Genomic DNA, 25,086 nt, shown 5'->3' on the forward strand with positions numbered 1-25,086 from the left:
CTTTAAATCATTGTTCCTCCTTACCATGCACATACCTGGGGGTGATCCCACATTACCCTATTCTATATAGGCCTGACAACATAACACAACTGAAATTCATTAATTTAACCTTAGCCCAAAACTTGGAGCCCAATTTCTAACACCCAGAATTCTTTCCAAGGTCTAAATCTCACACACCGTATAAGTATGAACAAGCTGTATCAAGCCATAGCCATAACCCCAGATATAATCACATTGCATACTACACAACTCACATGATCGCAACACCATTCCCGATCAAAGTAATTATTCCAAACCAACCAAGTACAAGTATTAATCCTCATATCTAGCCAAACCTTGTTCCAAAACCTTCGTACACTGCTGATAATAAAAGAAACATGCAAAAATCTCATGACCCCTTATCAAAGCAACAAGTCATGGAGCTCTCTCGCCCCAACCAGAACCATAATCACTTTCTAAGCAGACTTTCAATAATATCCTCCTAAATATACCGTAATCAAGCTACGGTATGTTTGAGGTCCAATGACCTTATATTATTAAACACAACTATCCCACAGACACGCCACACCAATATAACTTAAGCCACAACTGCGCAATTTGTGTACCCAAATATGGGAGATGTCTCATGGAAGAGAACCGTATTGCAAGTTCAACAAGCACCACCACAACCGCAATGTTACAACCAACTCCTCAAATTTCATGAAGAGGATAACCGTAGGCGCATATGCATAATTGTAGAGGAAGGAAATTAATAAATTAGATAAATTATCATAGAAATAGAATTCTCACACACGGCACGGACAACTCACGTGCCAATAATAATAATCGCTTGGCATGGTCACAGGCCTCCAGTCCCAGCATATCATACATGAGCAATTAAACAAGTACACATGTATATGATAATGAAATAAGATTCTCATTCTCCTGGACTGGTTTAAACAACATGCCATAGCGTAAGCATGTGCAAAGTCTGCTATCACACTTCAAATCGGCAAGTTAACGCTGGAATAGTAACCACCTCATTTATTCAGATTTAACATATCCTAGCAGAGGTCATCGTTGAGTCCGAGGTCGCCGTTGAGGTCTTGTGTCGTGGTCCTTCTGGTTACGTTCTTTAAGGCCCACAAGAATTAAATTTTGAGGTATGTTCTTACTTTTGACCTTAAGTTTCAATTGGTGTTTGTGCTAAATAGATTTTAACATTAGCCTTTATCTTCTTGGATAAATTGTGAACACCATCTTTTTTCTTTTTGGTGATTTGGTTTTAGTTTCAATTTGGGTTTTGGATTGTCATAAGTTAAGTTGATGAGAAGTGCATAGATAGCCACTAATTAGAGATGTCTTTACCTTTTAGTCATTATTTTAAATGTATTTACTCTTTAGCCACTGCTTAATAAATGTTTACCTGCCCGGACAAAAATACTCATGTGCTAGACATGAGTGTTGTGTAAATATTAAGGACATGATGTCCTTAACTTCATGAGTATTGTGTAAATATTATGGACAAAGTGTCATGTATTTGCACCTTCTGCTGTTAAACTTTAGGAGATCATATCCTCAACTTCATATGTGTAGTGTAAATGTTAAGGAGGTGATGTCCATGGGTGCTGTGTAAATATTAAGGACATGGTTTCCTTAACTTCATAAGTGTTGTGTGAATATTAAGGATAAAGTGTCTTGTATTTGCACCTTCTGCTGTTAAACTTTAGGATATCATGTTCTTAACTTCATATGTGCAGTGTAAATGTTAAGGACGTGGTATCCTTAACTTCATGTGTGCAATGCAAATATAAAGGGCATAATGTTTTTAACTTATATTTGCAACTTCTGTTGTTAAACTTTAGGACATCATGTCCTTAACTTCATATGTGCAGCGTAAATGTTAAGGACATAGTGTCCTTAACTTCATGTGTGCAATGTAAATGTTAAGGCCATAATGTCCTTAACTTCATATGTGCAGTGTAAATATTAAGGACGTGGTGTCCTTAACTTCATGTGTGCAATATAAATGTTAAGGACGTAATGTCCTTAACATGTATTTGCAACTTCTGTTGTTAAACTTTAGGACATCATGTCCTTAACTTCATATGTGCAGCGTAAATGCAAAGGATATAATGTCCTTAACTTCATGCGTGCAATGTAAATGTTAAGGAGATAATGTCCTTAACTTGCATTTGCACCTTCTGTTGTTAAACTTTAGGACATCATATCCTTAACTTCATATGTGCACCGTAAATGTTAAGGACATAGTATCCTTAACTTCATGCGTGCAATGTAAATGTTAAGGACATAATGTCCTTAACTTGCATTTGCACCTTCTGTTGTTAAACTTTAGGACATCATGTCCTTAACTTCATATGTGCAGTGTAAATGTTAAGGATGTGGTGTCCTTAACTTCATGTGTGCAATGTAAATGTTAAGGACGTAATGTCCTTAACTTGTATTTGCAACTTCTGTTGTTAAACTTTAGGACATCATGTCCTTAACTTCATATGTGCAGCGTAAATGTTAAGGACATAGTGTCCTTAACTTCATGTGTGCAATGTAAATGTTAAGGACATAATGTCCTTAACTTGCATTTGCACCTTATGTTGTTAAACTTTAGGACATCATGTCCTTAACTTCATATGTGCAGTATAAATGTTAAGGACATGGTGTCCTTAACTTCATGTGTGCATTGTAAATGTTAAGGACATAGTGTCCTTAACTTTATAAGTATTAACTTGTAAATACTAATGACTGTTGTTAAACTTTAGAACACCATGTCCTTAACTCCATATGTGCAGTATAAATGTTAAGGGCATGGTGTCCTTAACTTCATGTGTGCATTGTAAATCTTGGCTATGATATTTACACAACACTCATAAAATTAAGGACACCATGTCCTTAATATTTACACATCACTTATGAAGAAAGGGTAAAAATGACTTTTTGTATCGATTTTAATAGAGTAGTGGCTATTTTTGCTCAACATTAAAAATACTGGCTAAAAAGTAAGTACCACTTAAAAGAGTGGCTATACCACGCCATTTCTTGTTGAAATATAGCATCTGAGCTTTGATTTAAAATGGGGAAGGAATTTGGGTTTCAAGATAATTTTCATTCCTTTTAGTCTTGCTTCATTGTTTGGTCCGTAGTATAGATTTAAGAATTGAGAAGCATTTGGGCTAACAAATTTAATTCCATAAAATTCTACTTAGTCCATCTTGTTAACTAACAAAGATTGTTTCATTATAGATAATTCAAAAATAGTTAAATCTTACATTTTTCCACCAATAATTCCATAATTCTTGGACTTTCCATCTAAAATCTTAGGAAAATAATCAATTTATGAATAACGATAGTATGCTTTAGGCGCGCTCTTAATTAATCAAATTGCCGTGATTGTGTATACGTCTGCATGGTATGATTACGATTTTCAAAATTAAAATAAAAGTATGCATTCGCACAACTTTTGGCGAAATAATCTCCTTAAATAATAAAGTGTTATTAATTGTGTACACGTACGCGTGACATAATTTTTAGCACACTAAACAAAATGGATCTACACATACGTAATCCGTTTCAAAGATAAATCCATAACGCCATAATTAAAAGCGGTAAAAGGTAAAATACACATTGGTTCTAAAATACATAATTAAACAATTAAGCCAGGTATGATTTATGCGATCGTGCTAAAACCACGAAATCCGGGAGTGACTCACACTTTCTCACGAGTTAACAAAATTCCTTACCCGGTCTTCTATGTTTGCAGACTTTAAACATAGTCAATTTCCTCGATTTGAGATTTTAAAATATTTCGATGACTTGGGACACCATCATAATTATTCCAAGTGGCGACTCTAATTAATTAAATAATCTCATTTCGAATAATATTACTTTAATCGAAAAAACTCTATATTTCTCGAAAAAAAGAGGTGTGACAGTTCTGGCGACTCTGCCAGGGATTACACCCCAGAATTTCTTGTTCAGGGTTCAAAATTTAAGCTTGTAATGTGATTTATACTTGGCTTTATTGATTAATGATATTACTATGTTTGTAGGCCTAATGTGCTAATTGCCGCTCATTTATCCCTTTGATATTATTTGAACTGTATAAGCTGTCTTCTTACGCCTCCCTTCTGAGTCTTCTGAAACTATGGTGCACACGTACGCGTGGCTCACTTTTCTATTAGAGGTCATACCAAATAGAACGAGGTTGGATCAACAACTAGGACGGGTAGACTTTCGTGCTCCCAGTGCATTGCCCCCACCTCGGCTCGAGCTGTCCGCTTGGGTAAGCCAGGTCTAAAACACTCCCCACGGTATTTAAACCTAGAATAACAAGCCTCATTCTAGATCCCTAGTAGGAAGGTTCATTTGTATCACGTGCATTTGACTTTGGGGACTCAACGCAGGGGTTGGGTCCGTCTAGGACAGGTGTACCCAAAATTACAAGACCATCCTGATGCATCTTACATGTTATTTGTGCATTTTGTTTGATCTGGTTTGCATGTTGACTGGCATCTAGAATAAGTATAGAAAATTGAGAAAAAAGAAGAGTGAGGTAGGAGAGAGAAAATTTATCCGATATTCAAAAATCCTTGTATTTGAAAAGTCTCGAAACTCTACAGAAATTTTGAAAAAAAAGGTTCATTTCAAAATAAGCCAATGTTTTCAAAAGTCATGTCTTTCCTGTTGTGTCAAAACTGACTGAACTACACGGGTCTGATTCTCACCGGATGTGAGATACGTAGGCAAACCTCATCGGTTCCGGCCCATAATTTTCAAAAATCCAAAAATATTTTCCTTTACTTCCTTCTTTAGAAAAGTCTCTTTGAGACCCCAATTTTTAAAAATCCAAAAGTATTTTTAAAAATATTTTCTTTCTTTTTAGAAGTCTTTCATTCGAAAAAGAAATTAAATCAAAATCGCAAAATATATTTGTTTCCCTTCTTTAGAAGTCTTAATCCAAAAAGTTCAAAATCCAAAAATATTTTCTTTCTTTTTTACAAGTTTTTCTTCCAAAACTTCCCAAATAATAAATAAATAAAAATTCTTTCTTCTTTAGAAGTCTTTATTTCGAAATTCTCAAAAATTTAAAAATTTAAAAAAAAATTAAAATCCAAAAAAGAGTTAATTTATTTACTTTATTCCCGATCTTTCCGAACTACGTAAGAATTGATTCATGTTCCCACATGATGCATAAGCAACCCACATCAGGTTCGATCGAATCATTTAGATAAAAAAAGAAAAGAAAAAGAAAAGTGAAAAAAGAGAGAAAAAGAGAAGAAGAAGAAAGAGAGTGTTCATTCTAACATGTTTGTTGTTTTGAAATAAATTCTGGTTGAAGGTGGTCGGTTTGTTGGTTTGCAATGGCGAGTCCAGGATCTCTCAGAAATAAAAGCATCTTCTCAACCGAAGAAACAAGAACCACTATTGTTGATCCAACTAAGGTCACGAAAAGGCAAGTAGACAAGTTGATGATAAAATGGAGGCAAATGTATGCTGACTTGTACCAGTTTTGAGCAACAGGATATGCTCTGCTTGGATGATCTATGATTATAGGGAGACATGAGAAATCGTCCAAGTCCTTTGACAAACTAGTTACTGTGAAAGTTCTCATGTTGTCAGTCCTAAAATCTAATAGCCAATATGAGGAACAATTTGGTTAAGGTTAAAATTTGAGCGTTGAATCCAAAGCAATCAAAATGGTTAAATGTCGTAGTAATACTGATGTGCGAATGTGTGGCTAAGATGTCGCTTAGTAACTGGAAAGTCACTCCTCTTTTAGCCATGGTAGCTTATTTTATCATATTTTCTTCTTCTTTTTGTATTATCGGGCCCTGTTCTCCTTTATTCAATAAAAAGCAGTCAGTCATTTTATGTCCATTTTGTGCACAATTCTTTTCACGCTAGTTCTAGTGACATGACATGGATGCGGAATTTTTGGCTAGATCTTAGAAAACGGATTTAGTCTTGAATTGGATAAGTGAGAAAGAGACACTTTTGAAGATGAATAGAGACATGAAATATTTGGAAAATAATCATGGGCCAAGTTTACATGGAACCAAAGCAGTCATGCTAATGGAAGCTAATGATCTCTACCTTTTGAATCATTGAGAAGATCGGGCTTAAGGATGCTCGGACGGGTTGAAGTCTGTTTAGCACTAAGAGATAGAAAGTGTTTTTCAAAAGAAGGTGTACTCCAGACAACTTGAAATGGATCAGTTTAGTGGGAAAATGCATCTTCTACATCAAGACAAAATCCAAGAAAAAGTCACCCAAATTGATAAGGGTCATTCACTGCGAGGAAAGTATTGCTCATACAGCTTTACACTGAAAAAGACACAGAAAGAACCATGTCCATCAATGTCGTTATTGTGAAGGGTTAACATGATTGGCATTCTCGAGGCTAGAAGACCCTTTTTCTGCTATCCAAACACTTTATACCCTTTGTTACCCATTTTGAGCGTGTGTTATTTTCTTTGACCATCCTCTTTTGGAATCGAGTTTAGCGTCAAAAGTCAAAAAAAAAATAAAAATAAAAATCCATGCTCCCAGAGTAAAAATTAGGGCAACTCTTAGAAAGTTCAAGTGGAAAAACAAAAGAATAGTCAAAGGTCCATGCCCTCAGAAATTAGAAGTTGGGGCAACTTGTTTGAAAATAAAAGGCAAAAAAAAGAAAGAAAGAAAGAAAGATAGATGAAAACAAAATTAGTTAGGTTAGAGGTTTGAACTACGTTTGACCTGATTCCTTTAAAAAAGGATACGTAGGCAGCCTTACTAATGCAGTCGGTCTTCCAAAGGCTGGATGATCACAAAGCCAAGCTGTCCAAGACTCAAGGCTACAAACCGACCACCACTTTTAAAACTAACAAAATTTTCTTTGTTTGAAACAGGAAAAAAGCAGTGCAAGGAAAGTGGTTCAAATAAAAATAAAACAAAACAAAAGGAGAAAAAGAAGAGAAGAGCCGACAAAGAAAAGTTTCTCAAATCTATGTCTTTATTTGTCTTGCTAGTGTGCATAAAATCTTGCCATTTCTCTTCACATTTTTCCTCCTAAAGTAGTACATCCTAGTCTGATGAATTTTCCTTCTAATAAAAATCTTAGTCCAATGAACTTTCTCCTAGAATAGAAGTCTTAGTTTGATGAATATTTCTCCTAAGATAAGAAAACCTAGTCTGATGAATTTTTCTCCTAGGATAATCGTCTTAGTCTAATAAATCTTTCTCCTAAGATAAGAAGCCTAGTCTGGTGAATCTTTCTTCTAGGACAATAAATCTTAGTCTGATGAATCTTTCTCCTAAGATAAGAAACCTAGTCTGATGAATTTTTCTCCTAGGATAATCGTCTTAGTCTAATGAATCTTTCTCCTAAGATAAGAAACCTAGTCTAATGAATCTTTCTCCTAGGATAATAAATCTTAGTTTGATGAATCTTTCTTGTAAGATAAAAATTTAAAAACATAGTCTAATGAATATTTCTCCTAGGATAATAAATCATAGTGTGATGAATCTTTCTCCTAAGATAAGAAAACTTAGTCTAATGAATTTTTCTCCTAGGATAATCATCTTAGTCTGATGAATTTTTCTTCTAAGATAAGAAACCTAATCTAATGAATCTTTCTCCTAGGATAACAAATCTTAGTCTAATAAATTATTCTCCTAAGATAAAACTTTAAAAACCTAGTCTGATGAATCTTTCACCTAGGATAAACATCTTAGAGCCCGTTTGGACATAAGAATTTTCCCCCCTTTTTTAAAAAAACTTACTTTTTTCCCGAAATCATCGTTAATTCATAAAATTTCTAATTTTCACTTAAAAATGTATTTTGGAATTTTTTGAAAATTTGAAAAACTCCAAAAAGCGATTTTTCAAAATTTTCACTCAGATTACTCACAAAACTTAAACAACTCAAAATTATATTCATGTCCAAACACAACTCTAATTTTCAAAAATCATTTTCACTTTTTGTTTTGAAATTTTACAATTGTTTTGTCCAAACGCCCACTTAGTATGATGAATCTTTCTCCTAAGATAAGAAAACCTGGTCTGATGAATCTTTCTCCTAGGATAAAAATCTTAGTCTGATGAATCTTTCTCCTAAGATAAGAAAACACAGTCTGATGAATTTTCTCCTAGTATAATTAAAAAAAGAAGTTTGGATTAAAAAAATCATTTGTTCATGCCCTCAGAAAATAAGCGTTGGGCAATATATTAAATAAAAAATTTGTTTTTGCTTAATAAATAAATAAATAAAACCTAGTCGCATGTTAGCATAGGGTACACCATTCCCTAACTGCATTTTTCAACATAGGGTCTCCACTCCCTAGTTGATGTTAATTCAGACATAGAGTCTCCACTCCTTAGTCTCCTTTTCCAACATAGGGTCTCCACTCTGTAGTTAATTTTATTTTAGACATAGGATCTCCACTCTCTAGTCTCCTTTTCCAACGTAGGGTCTCCACTCCTTAGTTGATTTTATTTTAGACATAGGGTCTCCACTCCCTAGTCTCCTTTTCCAGCATAGGGTTTTCACTCCCTAGTTGATTTTATTTTAGACATAGGGTCTCCACTCCCTAATTGATTTTATTTTAGACATAGGGTCTCTATTCCCTAGTCTTCTTTCTAACATATGGTCTCCACTCACTAGTTGATATTATTTTACACATAGGGTCCCCACTCCCTAGTCTCCTTTCCAACATAGGGTCTCCACTACCTCGTTGATTTGATCTTAAATGCAGGGTACACCACTCTCTGATATCTTTGCCAATATAGGGTATAACATTCTCTGGCATCATTTTCCCAACATAAGGTATACCAATCCTTAGTTGAGACATCTTTTTGACAATAAAGGAACACCATCCAAAACAAAAAACAAAAACAAAACACAAAAAATCATCATTATCTTTTTAGGGTACATCATTCCCGACCTTTTATTTCTTTCAATAAAGAAGTAATTTAGAATTTTGTTACAATAACTCACAAAATTTTCCTATAGAAAACTGGGGTAGAAAAATTCCGTTCGTTTGTTTGTTTTGGTGTCTGAGTAGGTTTTACCTCGAGGCACAGGGTTCGAGATGACCAAAAATAAGAAGTCTCAATCTATAATATAATAAAAGAAAAAAAAAGTGAATCCAAAATGTAGAAGTACATGAAAGGTGTGAAATGCCTAAGACATGACTAAAGTTACGAGCACTGCATTTCTCATTTTTATCAGAAGAAGCCGTAGAAGAATGAACTAGCACCTGCAGCTAGCCATCAAGGGTCAAATCAAAAGTCTGCATGAAGAACCATTCAAGACTCAAGATCAAGCATCAGAAAACTTATAGATAGGAATCTTGTAACTCATAGCTGATAGGCTTGTTTAGTTTCTTCAGATTTTGATTTTGATGTAATAACAGGACCACGGACCGGAGCCTCGATGGAACCTCGCTCGACTCTCGAACTTATCATTCCATTACTCTCCTTAAACTACACGCGACTTGATTCCCTTATAACCCGGGATATGTAGGCTGTCCAAAGCCAGGACTCGGTTGTACCTTTTTCTTTTATTTTCTTCTTCTTTTGAATAACGATGTGGTAAAAAATTAGTCACACCACTCACTTTCTCTTTGCCTAAAATCTCTTCATGTTTCCAAGCAAAGAGGGGCATGCTCTGAACACCTCCTTTTTTACCATAATCAGATTTTTCACCACTTTTTTGTATGTAAATATTCTTTGAGTTTAATCTACATATTTTAGCTATTTGTTTTACCGTTTATTGATTTTTCTTAGGAAATTAAAACTCACAAAAGATTCACATTTTTGAATTACTAGCTTTGTTTTAATTTGCAAAAGAAAAGAAATTCACAAAAATATGTTTTTCTTCTATTTTGGTAAGACTAGCAATTTTATAACTTTTTTCCTTAATAGTTTCTTATATTGTTCTAGTTTTTAGTTTTAGTGTAGTATCTTTGATTTTGATTATCTTTAATAAATAAAAAAGGGAAAAAAGAACCAATGCAAAAATGCCACCTAGAAAAATTCTTCCATATCTTTTGTAACAAACTCACACGCTCTCTATCAAAACACACATGCACATACACACTCTTATTTTTTTGGCCACTAATTAATCCTTATACCTACACCTTGTTAATTATAGGTTTCAATGATGAAAAATAATATATCATATTTTGTGCAGGATCAAGAAAAAACCCAAAGGAATCAAGAAACAATACCAGCGAAGAATAGATTAATAAAAAAATCTCTTAATGGGAGCTCTAAAAGCAATGCAAGAAAAAGAATCAATGATTAGAGATGAAAAAGGAAGGAGCACCGAAGATCCGGAAGAAGAATCAATCAGTGATTCTATAAAATGATTGACAAAAGCTATTACTGGAAGGTCCTAAATCAAAGGGAAATGAGATCACAAAATGATGCATTAAAGATCATTGAAGCCAGAAATCTAGGGATCTAGCGGATATGCCTCAGTAACGAAGAGATATGCCTAGAGGATGAAAAGCTCGTCAAACCATAAATCAAGGAAGATCAACGAAAACTTGACCTTATTCTTGGAAAGAATCAATTTATGATTCCTTTCAAGGATCAAATCCCTTGGGTTTGCAATCTCTCAAGATTCACGTCATTCAAGAATCAAGAAGGCCTCATGAAGTGTATATACACATATGTTCCAGACTTGAAGAAGATATACTTTGAATGAACAATTTTCACTCTTTTTGTTCTACTCCAAACAAGCATTGTAATTCTTATAGATCTGCTGTCTAATTAGTGAGAGAGGAAAAAGAGATAAGCATTGGTGATGCATTATATCAAGAAGAGAAAAGTGACATAGAGATCAAACCGTTGGTCTAAAGCTACATCAACCACTCTGTACTCAAGAAACTTCGATCACTGAAGGAGAACATCCTTGCAACCCAAGGGGACTAAAATAAGATTCACATTGAATTCAAACCAGTATAAAATCCTGGTGTCTTTAATTCATGCACTTTATTTCTGCATTACTATTATCCTGTTCTTATTTTTAGTCGACTAATTGGTAAACTAGTCAACTGCTTACAGTACAATTTTTAAATAGGCAATTCACCCCCCCCCCCCCCCCCCGTTGTACTTTCAATTGGTATCCGAGCTAGTCTCACACTTTTTGCTTAACAGCTTGTCATAAAAGATCATGGAAAATCAAGTAATTGTTGGAGCACTCTTTCAAGAAGAAACATCGCAAGTTAGGCCACCATATTTTAATGGACAACACTTTTCTCACTGGAAAGTGCGTATGGACTCAAAATCCCCTTACCATGTGTATAAGTTTACTAAAGCTCTGTATGGACTCAAACAAGCTCCACGAGCCTGGTACAAAAGGCTTAGTTCATTTCTACTTGATCATGGGTTTATAAGAGGTAAAGTAGATACTACGCTATTTACCAAAAGATCATCAGAAGGTAATCTTATTATTCAAGTTTATGTTGATGATATTATCTTTGGCAGTGTTAACCCTCTTTTGTGCAAGGAATTTGGTAGTCTTATGCAAAGTGGGTTTGAAATGAGCATGATGGGAGAGCTTACATTTTTTCTTGGACTTCAAATACAACAATCTGAAGAAGGAACGTTTGTGTTCCAGACGAGATATACAAAGGAGCTAATTTAGAAGTTTGGAATGAGCAGTGCTAAAGCAATTGGTACACCAATGAGCCCATCAACAAGTCTTGGCAAGGATGAAAAGGAAAATTCGGTCGATAAAACCAAATATCGTGGAATGATTGGCTCTTTGCTTTACTTAACTGCCAATCGACTAGATATTATGTTTAGTGTATGTAAATGTACTAGGTTTCAGTCAGCTCCTAAGGAGTCGCATCTCACTACAGTAAAAAGAATAAGTCATTATCTCATCAGATTTATTTCTTATGGACTATGGTATCCACGCTCTAACAATTTTAAATTGGAAGGTTTTTCAGATAATGATCTTGGAGGTGGTAAGTAAGATAGAAAAAGCACTAGTGGAACATGTCAATTACTGGGAAATGCATTAATATCATGAAATAGTAAGAAACATGGCTCAGTTGCATTATCCACAACGGAGGCAAAATATATTGTCATTGGATAATGTTGTGCACAATTACTATGGATGTGTCATCAGCTGGGTGACTATGAACTATTTTTTAAACCTTTTCAAATATTTTGTGATAACTCTAGAGCTATATGTCTCTCAAAGAATCTTGTGCATCATTTCAGGGCTAAGCATATAGACATCAAACATCATTTCATTAGACATTATGTCCTCAAAGGATATATAGAATTATTATTTGTTGGCACCACTGATCAATTAGCAAACATTTTTACTAAGACTTTACTTGAACATAGATTTTGCTCCCTAAGAGAACTACTTGGTATTATTTCTCTTGATCATAAAGATTAGGACCTATGTGTTGATTTTAATTCTTGTGTGCCTAATGTTTACAATTTTATTTTTTGTGTAAGTACGCATTAATTTAGCACCTCTGATTTCCCTCTCTTTTCCCATCAGTCGCAGCTTTAAAGAAAGGAAATCAATCATCATGGCTGACACCCTTTCCTTTCCTGCACTCAACCGTCTAAATCCCGTCCTTTTAATCCTCTAAACCACACTTCTCTGTCTTCATTGTTCCCATCGCTCAAAAACCCTTCTAAAAAATCCTCCAAACTCCTCAAAACGTTTCCATGGCTAAACACTCCAAGAATCCATATGCCTCTACAAGAAAAAGTACTTGTTCCAAGGGAAAACCCTCCTCTCATCCCCCAGAACAAGTAGACCTAGGGTCTGACCACTCAGAAGGGTTTTTCTCTTCTCAGGCAGAACTATCCGATCACTCTCACAAAATAGGAGAAAAAGCCCTTGGAAAAAGGCTATGGAAGACCCCCATGAATCTCTTACCCCCTAAAATATCCAAAGTAGACCTCTCGAGTTCTCTAGAATCTGACCTCAATTTCTGGGATACCTTAAATAGGAATTTCTTTGTTGCTTTGAAAGGCAAGCCCATTGCTCATGGTAGAGTAGTCGATCTTGATGATATGGAGGCCCTCAATTGTAAAGTAAAGGATCTGATTGTTTTTCAAGGATGGTCTAAATTCCTCTTTGTAACCCCTCCCAAAGTCTATGAACCTTTAGTGAGAATATTTTATGCAAGTCTTTGCTCTAGCAAGCCTGATAAAGTGGAATCCCTAGTTTTAGGTAAACGCATTGTTCTTGATTGTGCCATGTTTGACTCAATCTTTCAGTGTAAGTGCTCTGCTTTTCCTATGCTTTTCAAGAATATTTGGCCTGATGATTTTGAAATTTCTTTTGATCAAGCAAAACGTTGTATTGCTGATTGTCCATTTGATTTCCTTCCTAACCAATTAAGTACCAGTGATGTTAGTTTTGAAACATGAGTTCTGGACCACATTGTTGCAACCACTCTTCTTCCTCGTACTAGATCATTCTCCACCTTCTCTCAACGAGATACCTTTCTTGTCTACTGTCTTGTGACCAAACTCAAAGTTAAACTATCTTCTTAGGTCATAAATTTCATGATTGAGAGTGCAGATGATCCCACCAGTTTGTCCTATGGTATGGCTATCACTCATATTTTGGAAGCCCACAACATCCCTATCTCAAAATGCCCTTTTGTCTCTGTTTCAAAATTTTACAACTCTAGATCTTTCTCTAGTATGGGGTATGTGTGTGTTAAGGGTTCCAAGGTGAAGAAACAACAAGGTGAAGTCAAGAACGTTCAGCCTGATTCCAAGATCAAAGCTTATGTTTCCCATCATAGTGTAAATGATCCTGATATTACGGAGAAACTGACTACTATTGACAACATGTTGACCATCATCAAGGACCTTCTTGATGCAACTCAATCCACTATTGGGGACATCCATGCGATCTCTAAGGAGACTGGGTCTGATGTTTCAAAGATGGGGGTTAAAATTCTCAAACTTGGAGAGAATGCAGTCAAAGCTTTCAAAGAAGTCCATGACAGAATTGATGGGGTGACAGTTTCAGTCAATGCCGGCTTTGAACGTCTGAAGGAGGCGATTTGCAACACTCTTACTTATTTCTTGCGTCGTTAGTTGTGGAAGTTTAAAATAATTTTTTGTTGTTTTGTTGTTTTGGACTGGATAACCAGTCGTTGGATACTTTTCCTTATTTTTGCTAAACTCTGCATGCCTATAATGTTGGCCTATGATGTGTCTTCCTCTACTTTATTTTGCTATGTATGTATATCCCCTCTTTGCTGATGTCAAAAAGGGGGAGAAAGAAGTTGTACATTGCAGGACTGTTGGCAACTCCTTATGAGGAGGAGTCGACTGAAGTATATGCAACGCATGTTGATGGGGAGTCGACTAACTATGCAACACCTATTGAGGGGGAGTTGACTACAAGGAAGTCAACTGTTGTTTATATATATTATTTTTGTCATCAACTAAAAGGGAGAGGTTGTTAATTATAGGTTTCAATGATGAAAAATAATATATCACATTTGGTGTAGGATCAAGAAGGAAACCAAAGGAATCAAGAAGCAATACTAGCCAAGAATAGATTAAGGAAATAATCTATTAACGGGAGCTCTAAAAGCAACGCAAGGAGAAAAATCAATGATTACGATGAAAAAGGAAGGAGCAATGAAGATCTGGAAAAAGAATCAATCAGTGATTCTATAAAACGATTGACAAAAGGGAAACAAGATCACAAAAAGGATGCATTAAAGATCATTGAAGCCAGAAATCAAGGGATCTAGCGGATATGCCTCAAGTAACGAAGAGATATGCCTAGCGGATGAAAAGCTCGTCAAGGCCATAAATCAAGGAAGATCAACGGAAAATTTACCTTATTCTTGGAAAGAATCAATCTATGATTCCTTTCAAGGATCAACTCATTTGGGTTTGCAATCTCTCAAGATTCACGTCATTCAATAATCAAGAAGGCGGCCTAAAAGTGTGTCTATATATATATATATATATATATATATATATATATTCCAGACTTGAAGAAGATATACTTTGAACAAATAATTTTCACTCTTTTTGTTCTACTCCAAACAAGTATTTTAGTTTTTATATATTTGCTGTGTAATTAGTGAGAGAAGAAAAAGAAATAAACACTGGTGAGTCATTGTATCAAGAATAGAAAAGTGACATAGAGATCAAATTTGTTGGTGTAAAGCTACATCAACCACTGTGTACTCGAAGTTTACTGAAAGAGAACACTCTTGCAACCCAAGGGGATGGAGTAAGATTCACATTGAATCCGAACCAATATAAAATTCCGATATCTTTAATTCATGCACTTTATTATCTTGTTCTTATTCTAGTCGACCAATTAGTAAACTAGTCAACTGCTTATAATATAATTTTTAAATAGACTATTTACCCCCTCTTGTACTTTCACACCTATATATCTTCCATTCACTCACACAATTAAAAAAGAACACACACAAACACACCAAAAAGGAGGCTGGGTAAAAAGAAACAAAAAAAGGAGGATGGGGAAGAGACAAATTGAAAAAAAAGGGAGGCAACTACATCTCTTTCTTCTTCTCTTCTTCCTCATCCTCAATCACCATTTTTCCTCCATAGTTTTAGCCTTGTAAGAACTCCAAAATCTAGCTCCTTTTAACCCCCAAAACACCACCCAAAACCGCCCCAAAGCACCCATGAAACTCAGCTCCAAGACACTCATGAAACCAGCCTCTTTTCTCTATTAAAACTCAGCTGAATACAGTCCCGAAGAATCACTGTTTTACCTAAACAAACGAGCTCAAATCCAGCCCCTCTCCTCTGTTAAAATCGCCGCAAAACAGTCCCAAAAATAGCTCCCAAAAGCCAGCAAAAATCAGCTTAAAACCGCTGCCGAAACCGCTCAAAAATAGTCCAAAATCTGACCAAAAACACAGTGAAAACTAAGCTGAAAAACAGCCATTAAAGCAGCTTCGATTTAGCATGAAAACGCAGCCCTGAACTCCCCAAAACACCAGAAAAACAACCGCCCAGAAAATCAGCCAACGATCACCCAAAAAACGCTCTCCAACTACATTTGAAAACACCTCAAAATAGCCTTTTTCTACATATCCTAGCAGAGGTCATCGTTGAGTCCGAGGTCGCCGTTGAGGTCTTGTGTCGTGGTCCTTCTGGTTTCGTTCTTTAAGGCCCGCAAGAATTAAATTTTGAGGTATGTTCTTACTTTTGACCTAAGTTTCAATTGGTGTTTGTGATAAATAGATTTTAACATTAGCCTCTATTTTCTTGGATAATTTGTGAACACCATCTTGTTTCTTTTTGGTGATTTAGTTTTAGTTTCAATTTGGGTTTTGGATTGTCATAAGTTAAGTTGATGATAATAAAACGGGCCACATGGAATGAGTTTAGAATTGGGCCGTTGGGTGGTTTGAAATATAGCATCTGCGCTTTGATTTAAAATGGTGAAGGAATTTGGGTTTCAAGATAATTTTCATTGCTTTTAGTCTTGCTTCATTGTTTGGTACGTAGTATAGATTTAGGAAGAGCTTTTGACAAAGTTAGCCGCCGGTCAAAAATTATAAACATCCACCTAGCTCACAATTGCACATTACAACTTGTAGTCAAAAATAAATAAATTATATTAACCATTGTGTTGTCTCGAACCTCAGCTCTACAATTTACTGATGCTTTCAGAGATTGACATCCCTTATACTAGTTTTTAATATTAAGTTTACTTTATTTATTTTAATTTTTTGTGTAATAATTCTTTTAACTTATTTTTTAGTAATGTAGATAAATATGAGTATAAGATAAATGTGCCATTTTCTATATTAAAACTCTTGCAATTGATAAATTCTATCAAACTAACGTATTTAACAAATTCTGTAAGGATAACAATCACAGTAACGGTCCAATCAAGAGAAAATTATGCAAAATACCCATTGAGTTTAAAATAATTATCCCTTTCTACCCCTTTAAAGACTAGTTACAATATATACCTACCTAATTCAAACTAATTACCTGACCTACCTGCCCCGCTTGGCTTAGCTTAACTTGATTTAATTTGGCTTGACTTTGCTTAGCTTAACTTGACTTGTCTTGGCTTTATGGGTATTAAAAACATTTGTGGGTAGGGGCGGGTAATTATTTTTTGCCGCCTGGGTATTTGTAAAACATTCAATACTCAATATCTGCCACCCACCTACGACCACCCTGCCACCAAGAAAAGAGGAGAAAACAAAACCCCACAAACAAAACCATAAATTTATGGAACATAACGATCTGAACTCTTGAATTTTTATTTATACATATAATTATACAAAATAGACTGTCGCTATACAAAATATATACAATAGACTGTCACTATACAAAAATGATACAAAATAGACTGTCACTATATAATTTAAATACAATAGACTGTCAATATACAAAATAGACTGTCATTATATAAAAAATATACTAAATAGACTGTCACTATACAAAATATATACAAAATAGACTATCACTATATAAAATATATACTAAATAGACTATTACTGTACAATTTATATACAATAGACTATTACTATACAAAATATAATATCATTATACAAAAATTATACTAAATAGACTGTCACTATACAAAATATATACAAAATAGACTATCACTATACAAAATAGACTGTCACTATACAAAAAATATACAAAATAGACAGTCACTATACAAAACATATACAAAATAGACATGATTTCGGGCTATTAGATGTAATATGTTTGGGCCGGAGGGACATTTCATGTCAATGGGAAAAAATATGGGCTATTAATATTTTGAGGGGATATAAATGATATTTTCTCATTTAAGAATTGAGAAGCATTTGGGCTAACAAATTTAATTCTAATGGCCCAGCATCAATAAAATTCTACTTAGTCCATCTTCTTAACTAACAAAGATTGTTTCATTATAAATAATTCCAAAATAGTTAAATCTTACATTTTCCCATCAATAATTCCATAATTCTTGTACTTTCCATCTAAAATCATAGAACAATAATCAATTTATGAATAACGATAGTATGCTTTAGGTGCACTCTGAATTAATCAAATTACCGTAATTATGTATACGTCCGCGTATCATGATTACGATTTCCAAAATTAAAACCAAAGTATGCGTTCGGCAAACTTTTGGCCAAACAATCTCTTAAAATAACTAAGTGTTATTAATTGTGTACACGTACGCATGACATAATTTTTTAGCACACTAAACAAAACAGATCTACACACACGTATTCCGTTTCAACGATAAATCCGTAACGCCATAATTAAAAGCGGTAAAAGGTAAAATACACATAGGTTCTAAAATAAGTAATTAAACAATTAAGTCAGGTATGGTTAAAGCGATCGTGCTAAAACCACGGAATCCGGGAGTGCCTCACATCTTATCCCGGGTTAACGAAATTCTTTACCCGGTCTTCTGTATTCGCGGACTTTAAACAGAGTCAATTTCCTCGATTTGAGATTTTAACACAAACCGGTGACTTGGGACACCATCATAATTATTTCAAGCGGCGACTCTAATTAAATAAACAATCTCATTTCGAATAATGTCACTTTAATCGGAAAAATTTCCTATTCCTCGGAAAAAGGAGGTGTGACAATGAGTTCTCCTAGGAAAAGTACTTAAGTTTCCAATTTCGGGACTTTGCCTATTATTCCATAATTTGAGCCTTAGACTTCGAGTAGAGAAGATTTTGAAGAGCAATTTAACTACTACAATGGAGGTAAACAGTTGTCACTTGAATTTGGCTTTATATCTTGATTACCTAAGGATTTCTACTCCTAAAACATGGAATTTAAAAAACAAAATTGGGATTTTTGCTTGCACTTTAAGAAAGTGTATTTTGGGGATTTGAGTACTTATTTGGATACGGTTAAATGAATCATATTTTTGGACTAGACAGGTCAGGGGTCATCGAATTTTTGTATTGGTTTCGGATTTCGGGTACGTAGACCCGAGTTGGCTTTTGGGGATTTCTTCAAAGATCGAAACTTTATAGAATAAAATCACTTCCTATGGCATTATTGATTTCTGTCACGACCTAAATTCCTAATCTGTCGTGATGGTGCCTATCATGGAACTACGCAAGCCGACTCATCCCAAAACAAATCGATATTTTCATTTTAAAGATAAACTCAAGGCTATTTAGCATAAAAACCTCCGTAACAGAGTTCAAACCAAAACAAAAGTACGGAAAAAAAAAGTCCGACATCGGGGTGTCACTAGTCATGAGCATATAACACAATCTGCCTAGCAATATCAAGGCTAACTCAGCCTGGAAAATAGCTAAATACAACAAAAGGAAGATAAGAGGGAGAAGAACATGAAACCCTCAGGGGTTGGCCTGGTGGCAATTGACTTGAGCCTTGGGGTTTGCTCCTTTTCAAGGTCTCAAGTTCGAAATCCACTGGGTGCAAACAATTTTTAAGGGCTATCGGACTGGGTAAAACTTGAATTAACCGTGGTGCACTTGCGAAAAACTCCTTGCCGAGGGCCTGTGCACCCCCGGGATTAGTCGGGGCTTAAAGAGACTTGGACACCCGGTGCAAATAAAAAAAAAAGAGGGAGAAGAACATGAGCTGCGATCGCCAAGCAGCTACCTTGCTATCCCCATAAAAATTTGTAACCAGAATAATCAACAACCGCTACCGTGTCCAGCTACACCTGGATCTGCACACAAGATGCAGGGAGTAACGTGAGTACGCCAACTCAGTAAGTAATAATAATAAATAAAGACTGAGCAGTAGTGACGAGCAATAAAACATATAACGTTCACATCAAAAAATCTCAGTAAAATACCACATACTTTTAAAATCAGGATTTGAATCAAAATATCTCGTTTAAACACAGTTCCAGTAAAATCATTTAAGATATTCTTTTTTCAACAATTTTCAAACAGAGACTAAATGCAAAGGTGAGCAAAAATGATGAAATCATAAACAGCCCCTCGGGCAAAACATCACTCATGTACAACGCCTCGGGCAAACCTCAAAATCACTCGTACTACTCGGGCATACCTCACAATCACTCTTGTCACTCGGGCATACCTCACAATCACTCTTGCCACTCGGGCATACCTCAGAATCACTCATGCCTCCCAGTCACTCAGCAATTGGCACTCGGCACTCGCACTCACTAGGTACCTGCGCTCACTGAGATTTCAAAATTAAGCAATTTTGTCTTCTGTTAAAGTTTTGATCTAATAATTCCGCACGTTTAAGAAAAATCTTATATTTTCCCTGACCCTAAACAAAGTTTCAACTTAAGGGTAATTTTGTATTAAAGATATAAATCGTAAATCGAAGAGAATTAAAAAAAATGAAGAAAGGATTATGCGTGAAAAGAAAACGAAGAAAGGATCAATCTTTAAATTTAATAAGTAATTACATGTTCTAAGACCTCTAAAAAAAACTATTTATCATCCCTCGACTTGCGTGCGCAATTCGTAAAATTTTTCAGAAAGTTTTCATGTGCTAAATGAATTAAAATGTGAAATAGAGCTTTAAAACTCAAATGAGTTGACTTTGGTCAATATTTTTAGCAAATGGACCCATATCAGTGTTTTGACAGTTTCGGAAGCTCCGTATCGTGATTTGGGCGTATGCCCAGATTTTATTTTGGAGGTCTCTAGCTCAAGTTATGACCATTTAACGGAAACTAGTAATTTAAAAGCTAAAGATTTTCAAGTTTGACCACGGGGTTGACTTTTTGATATAGGAGCCAGAATCCGATTCTGAAAATTTGAACAGCTCCGTTATGTCATTTATGACTTGTGTGCCAAATTTGATGTCATTCTGAATTCATTTAATATGTTTTGGTACGAGATTTGCGTTGTTTAAAGCTAAAAGTTTGAATCGGGGTGTGGATTATAATTTCAGCGTTGTTTGACGTAATTTTTGACCCCGAGAAAGTCCGTATTATGTTATGGGACTTGTTGGTATATTTGTACGAGGTCCCGGGTACCCCGAGAGTGATACAGATTGAAATCGGATCAAGAATTGGACTTATGCAAAATCTAAATTTTGGCCTTCTATTGTAATCGCACCTGCGGTCAAACTCGTAAAAGCGAGCCTTCCATCGCAGAAGCGGCCTGGGCAGGCTGGGCAAAGGTCCGCAGGTGCGAAAACCTGCACGCACCCGCGCGTCGGCAGAAGCGGACTTGGCAATCGCAGAAGCGGAAGGCAGGGCAGGTACGGATTTTTCCTCTGCAAGTGCGAGGCCTCGCCTGGCAGCCCCATTTCACAGTTGTGAGATTTTTCTCGCAGATGCGAGCTCGCATGTGCGAGTCCAGACACCGCAGGTGCGGAAATGCCCGGGCAGTGTATATATTGAAGAGTCCGATATTATTTTCACATTTTGGTCGTTTTGAGCTCGGTTAAGGCAGAGTTTTGGGCAATTTTCACGGGAAATATTGGGGTCAGTGTTCCTTATCCTATATTGATTATATTTTATGATTTCATACTCGGTTATATCATGAATCCGTGAATTTATAGAAAAAAAATCAGATTTTTCTAAAATCTTCCAAAAATAAAAAATTTAGATTTGAAGGTCTATTTGATATCGGAATTGGATAATTTTTGTATGATTGAACTCATAGAGGAACAGGTGTTCAGATTTCGTGAGTTTTTTTTGAGATTTCAGACGTGGGTCCCACTGTCGAATATTTAAATGAATTTCGGATTTTTATCCGAAAAATTAGTAAATTCATATGGAATTAATTCCTATGATTCGTATTGAATGTATCGAATTGTTTGTGAATAGATTTGAAACTTTTGGAGACAAATTTAAAAGGAAAAGTTATGGTTGAGTAATTGATTGGAATTTGCAAAGCGAGGTATGTGTCGTGGTTAACCTTGACTTGAGGGAAGAGAATCCTTAAATTATTTGTTATGTGAATTACATGTGAACGACGTATAGGCGAGGTGACGAGTGTCTATACGTCGTCAAATTAATTGTTTGCCTGCTTACTTGAAAAATCATAAATTGTTTTAAATCATAAATTAATTATTATAATAATTATTTCTCTCCTATTCTTTGTTAAATATTAATTCTTTAATTCCTGCATTAATTGTTACATGCTATTTGAATTGTGTGTTTTAATTGTTATTTGACATTTAGCATATTAAATATTAAACTACCTAAATTCTCTATGATTTTCATAATAAATTATTATTTGTCATTGTTTGGTTCATAAATAAATTATAATTATTGTGTGCTTTGATGCTTAATAATTTCTCATTGGACGTGGTTTTTATTGGAGTAAGTTTTATTACATTTATAAGTTGTTTAAAATTATATTGGGGGAACGGGTTCCTCCCTGATTTCTATAATAAATTGCTAGTTGTCATTGTTTGTTTCATAATTAAATTATAATTGTTGTATGCTTGTTGTCTTATGATTTTATATTAATTGTTGCATTTATTGGGGAATTTCTTCTATAAGAATTGATTGAAATGGAAATATTGGAGGATCGGGTTGCACGCCGCAACAGACTTATTAAGAGTTAACATTAGAGGATCGAGTTGCACGCCGCAATAGACTTATTGAAAAGTCAATATTGGGGGATCGTATTGCACGCCGCAACAGACTTATTTAAAAGTCTATATATATACTTGATTGAAATAAATATATGACAGACTTGATTAAAAGGAATATATTGGGAGAGAGGGTTGCACGCTGCAACAGAATTGAATGTGAATATATTGTGAGAGCGGGTTGCACGCTGCAATAGAATTGAGTGAAATAATAATGGATTATGACTGCTGAGTTGGCTTCAATTATTATAAATGAGTTACTTGATTTATTTCTATTATTTGTTGTTATTAATATTGCGTACATGTTAATGTAAGTGAACCGCCTTAGCCTCGTCACTACTTCGTCGAGGTTAGGCTTAGCACTTACCAGTACATGGGGTCGGTTGTACTGATACTACACTCTACACTTCTTGTGAAGATTTCGGAGTTGGTCCCAGCGGCGCGCTATAGACTTGCTCGGATTTCAGCTATTCGGAGGAGACTTGAGGTATAACTGCATGGCGTCCGCAGTTCTGAAGTCCCTGTCTATTTTTCTTTAGCTGTGTGTTTATTTCCAGACAAATTTATTTTATTCAGACCTTTAATTGTATTTATTCTAGAAGCCCGTGTACTTGTGACACCAATTCTGGGATGGTATTTAGACACCGTTGTTTTTATGGATTATTCACTATATTTCAAACTTTGCTTCCGCATTTGTTTCTTTGATTATTAATAATTTAAAAATTGTTTAAAAATAAATTGGTTAATATTATTCTAACGTTGGCTTACCTAGCAAGTGAAATGTTAGGCGCCATCACGGTTCGAAGGTTGGAATTTTGGGTCGTGACAGTTTGTATCAGAGCACTAGGTTACATAGGTCTCACGAGTCACGAGCAAGCTTAGTAGAGTCTGAAGGATCGGTATGGAAACGTCTGTACTTATCTCTCAGAGGCTGTGAAGTTTAGGAACAATATCACTTCTTTCTTATTATGTCATGCGATTTTATTCTATCATCGATGATTGAACCATTCTACTCTTATTCTCTCGCAGATGGTGAGAACACGTAATACCTCTACCAATGGACAGGGACCAGAACCCCCGGTAGCAACTATAGCCAGGGGTAGAGGTCGAGGCCGAGGTCGTGCTAGAGGCCGAGGTAAAGCTCAGTCTAGAGCTCGAGCAGCTGCACCTGTTGAAGAACCTCAGGTGGACCTTCAGGAGGAGGTTCCAGTTCAGAATGTACCAGTTGGACCAGTTCAAGTCATGGAAGGATTCATAGCCACTCTAGTACTTCAGGACGCTCTAGTCCGTTTGGTAAGTCTTATGGAGGGCGTGTCCCAGAATGGTACATTTTCAGTGGCACCAGCCGTCTCACAAGTTGGGGGAGGAGCACAAACTCCTACTACTCCCGCTTCGAAGCAGATGGCTCCCTAGAATCAGGCTCCAGCAGCCCTGCCGGTTGGGGTAGTCCAGCCAGTTGTTGTGGCACAGATCGGTGATAGGCCCGCCATGTCTTTTGAGACCTTATTGAGATTGGATAAGTTTACCAAGCTCTTTCCAGTTCACTTCAGTGGTACACCTTCTAAGGACCCACAAGATTATCTTGAACGCTTCCACGAGGTGCTGCGGAACATGGGTATAGTTGAGACCAATAGGGTTGATTTTGCTGTTTTTCAAATGACGGGTTCCGCCAAGAGGTGGTGGAGAGATTATACATTGACTAGACCAGTTGGATCACCTGCACTTGCTTGGGATCAATTCTCTCAGCTATTCCAAGAGAAGTTCCTTCCTATCACACTGAGAGAGGAATTCCACAAGCAATTTGAGCGTCTACAGTAGGGTAGTATGACTGTTACTCAGTATGAGTCCCGTTTTGTGGATTTGGACCGTCATGCTCTACTTTTAACACCTACGGAGGGAGAGAGAGTGAGGAGGTTTATTGAGGGACTCACTCACCCTATCAGACTTCAGATGGCCAAAGAGACTGGAAGTGAAATTTCTTTTCAGGCGGCTACTGATGTCGCAAGGAGGATCGAGATGGTTCTTGCACAGAAGAGAGGGCAGAGGTCCGATAAGAGGCCTCGTCAGTTCGGTGGTTTCAGTGGTGCCTCGTTTGGAGGCAGGGGTAATTTTGGTAGGGGTCATCCTCCCAGACCGTTTCATTCAACACTTCATGCATCTCCCGGTGCTTCAGGGAGTCACGGTCCTATTATGCCTTACTATGGACAACCAGCATTTAGTGTACATTTAGCTCCTATTAGTGCACCGTCACTCCAGAGTTACTACAACGGTTATCCGGCCCATTTCGGTCTCTAACGATTCTGAGACTCTGCTTCGAACCTTCCTCTGATATCTCCCCAGTTCAAGGCGGAGCTTTATAAATCACCGTCGATTCAGCTGCCTTTGGGGAATCGATGGTTTTCTTTATTCGGACCTCCAGCACGGACCCGTCGTTTTCTTCTTTTTCTTCGTCTGTATCCCTTAGATGCTGAACTGATTCTACGGTCAAAGGAATGATATTCTTCCTCGGCTTACGAGCCATCCTCGTCTTCAGTTTTTGATCTTCGGAAGATGAGGCCCTTTTT

At 36.1% G+C, this 25,086-nt stretch overlaps 1 long non-coding RNA gene across 1 annotated transcript; it reads left to right on the top strand.

Moving 5' to 3' along the window:
• Positions 1-15,112: 15,112 nt before the first annotated feature.
• LOC142173834 (uncharacterized) lies at positions 15,113-23,210 on the top strand. Its single transcript, XR_012703195.1, has 2 exons — positions 15,113-16,166; positions 22,941-23,210. It is a non-coding gene; the product is annotated as an uncharacterized LOC142173834 (long non-coding RNA).
• The last annotated feature ends 1,876 nt before the right edge of the window (positions 23,211-25,086 follow it).

The sequence above is a fragment of the Nicotiana tabacum genome, chromosome 19 (genome assembly GCF_000715075.1).
Source record: "Nicotiana tabacum cultivar K326 chromosome 19, ASM71507v2, whole genome shotgun sequence".
In the NCBI taxonomy this organism is placed as follows: Eukaryota; Viridiplantae; Streptophyta; class Magnoliopsida; order Solanales; family Solanaceae; genus Nicotiana; species Nicotiana tabacum.